This window comes from Ursus maritimus, unplaced genomic scaffold (assembly GCF_017311325.1).
Source record: "Ursus maritimus isolate PB19 unplaced genomic scaffold, ASM1731132v1 scaffold_8, whole genome shotgun sequence".
In the NCBI taxonomy this organism is placed as follows: Eukaryota; Metazoa; Chordata; class Mammalia; order Carnivora; family Ursidae; genus Ursus; species Ursus maritimus.
This window is the reverse complement of record NW_024426996.1, coordinates 40960241-40962592: the sequence shown is the minus strand read 5'-3', so window position 1 is coordinate 40962592 and position 2352 is coordinate 40960241. Positions and strand designations below refer to the sequence as shown.

The following is a 2352-nucleotide window of genomic DNA, read 5'->3' as shown; positions in this document are numbered from 1 at the left end:
TTCATTGCGTACTTTGCAGTGTTTTAAAGGTAAAACTCTTCAAAGCGGGTGCGTGTTCTACCGTGTTGGAGACAGACACAAGCCAGGAGAGCCACTGCTGCCGCCGCCGCCACCGCTGTCCAAGGTTTCTCTTCGCCCATCGCCACGCTGCAACCCTGTCCTCTGCAGTGTTGTGTTCCAGCAACTTGCACTAAGAGGTGGTTTTTTCCTCCATCCTTTGAATCAGGGCTAACCTCGTGACTTGCTTTGACCAACAAAACGCAGGATAAGGGACAGCCTGTCTGTTCCAGATTTGACCTCCAGAGGATTTGCACACTTTCGTTCTCTCTCGTGGAGCCCTGCCACAACCATGTGTATAAGCCCAGGCAGCCTGCTGGAGGATGAGAGACCCCATGGGGGAGAGCCCAGTTTTCCCTGCAAAGCCCATCCTAGAGGAGCTTACAGCCAACCGACCCCCCACATGTGAGGGAAGCAGCCAAGATCAGCAGAAGTGCCTCTACCATCGGCCCTCAGCCTTTTGCCCACAGCAGGAGGGTCGTGATTTTTTGATGACCAGTGATTGACAGGGGATGATGCCAGTTGCTAAAGAATTTGAACCTCTGGCTGCTGTCCTTTTCTCATCTCCTTGAATGATAAGCAGGTACAGTCGCAGGGATGTAGTTCAAAAGAGAAGACGTGGAGATTTACAGGTAGATCCCAATATGCAGGTTGGAAAGTTTGAAAACATGAAATAGGAAAAACAAACTGGGTGTAGGAATATGGTTAAATGACTGAATAGGATAATCTATATTTAATAATTTCAGCATATTTTTGAATATAGTTCCAAGCCAGGCTCATCTCTTTGTTGAAACCTGACCCTCCACAAGTGCATTTTCTTGTTTCAACAGTTGGTTCCACTTGCTGTATGTTTATTTTTTAAATTCAATTAATTAATTTATAAATTAGTTCTACTTGCTTCCTGGCTAATTAATCTTCATTAGAATAGTTTCACTGTAACCGCACTGATTGGGTTATAGTAACTCCACCAGCAGACTGACATGTTAGCTATTGACAATGGATTTCAAAGAATAGAGCAATCAAGGTTATTTTTCACATTTGTGATGATCATTTACTGGTTACCTCCCTGGCACCCATCTTCCACTTTCCCTTCTATCCTTACTTCAAGATTTCTTTCTCTTAGTCATGTGATTTGGATGGGAATACCCTCACTCCCAATTCCAGGGACAGGCTCTGGTTGGCTTCTATCCCACAGCCACGTGTGGTCGTTCTAGGATAAAGCACAACACAATCAGAGTCAATAATATGCAAGGAGGTGTTTGTTGGATTTCTCGTTTGCAGAAGCTTAGCTGTTTCCCAGCATGATGGGAGATCTGGAATTATGGAGGGCATTTTTCTATGAGATTCTGGAGTTGTCAGGGGGCCACAAAATGAGACCTAAGGATGACGCCACACCATAAAAAGCAAAAAAGAGAGAGAGAGAAAAAAAATGGGTTTTTGAAAACACTGATTCTTGTCCTCCTGTCTGCTAGCCAAACTCAAGGGTCCCAACCCAAGCATCCTTCCCCCCGTGCCCCCAGGGTGTCAGCAAACCTCTCCCCATCCTGAGTCCCCTTGTACCTCTCTCTTCTGACACTTATTACATTTGTGGTGACTTATTCAATGTCTGTCTACTCTCCTGGACCTTAAGCTCCTTGAAGGTGGGGACTGTAACTGTTTTGTAAATTTTGCCCCTGCACTTTGATTTTCCATTGGAAAAAAATACTTTGCCGAAAGAAAATGAAATGCGTAAAGCACCTTCTTTAGGGTGCTTACCTAAAAAAGAAACACAAATCGTTCCTTTTTTTAAGAAAAAAATTCATGTTTACATAAGCAAAAAGAACTGGAAATGAGCTTAAAAGGAAAGTAAGTGTTTTGCATAAAATAAATTTCTTAAAAATATATTCCTAGCTCATAAAATAAGGAAGTGTATACAAGAGGCGCCTGGGTGGCTCAGTCGGTTAAGCATCAGACTCTTGATTTCTGCTCAGGTCATGATCTCAGGGTCGTGGAATTGACCCCGTTGGGCTCCATGCTCAGTGGGGCGTCTGCTTGTGATGCTCTCCCTTTTCGTCTCTCTCTGCCCTTCCCCCACCCTCATGCGGTCTCTGTTTCTCTAAAATAAATAAATACTCTTTATTTTTATTTTATTTTATTTTTTAAAGATTTTATTTATTTATTCGACAGAGATAGAGACAGCCAGCGAGAGAGGGGACACAAGCAGGGGGAGTGGGAGAGGAAGAAGCAGGCTCATAGCGGAAGAGCCTGATGTGGGGCTCGATCCCATAACGCCGGGATCACGCCCTGAGCTGAAGG

At 44.3% G+C, this 2352-nt stretch overlaps 1 long non-coding RNA gene across 1 annotated transcript in view; it reads left to right on the top strand.

The window, feature by feature from the left end:
• Positions 1-870, top strand: part of LOC103672736 — a 39416-nt gene extending 38546 nt beyond the window's left edge. The window contains exon 4 of the long non-coding RNA XR_571234.2: positions 20-870. This is a non-coding gene — a long non-coding RNA (uncharacterized LOC103672736). The remainder of the gene's footprint in view (positions 1-19) is intronic.
• Positions 871-2352: the final 1482 nt, after the last annotated feature.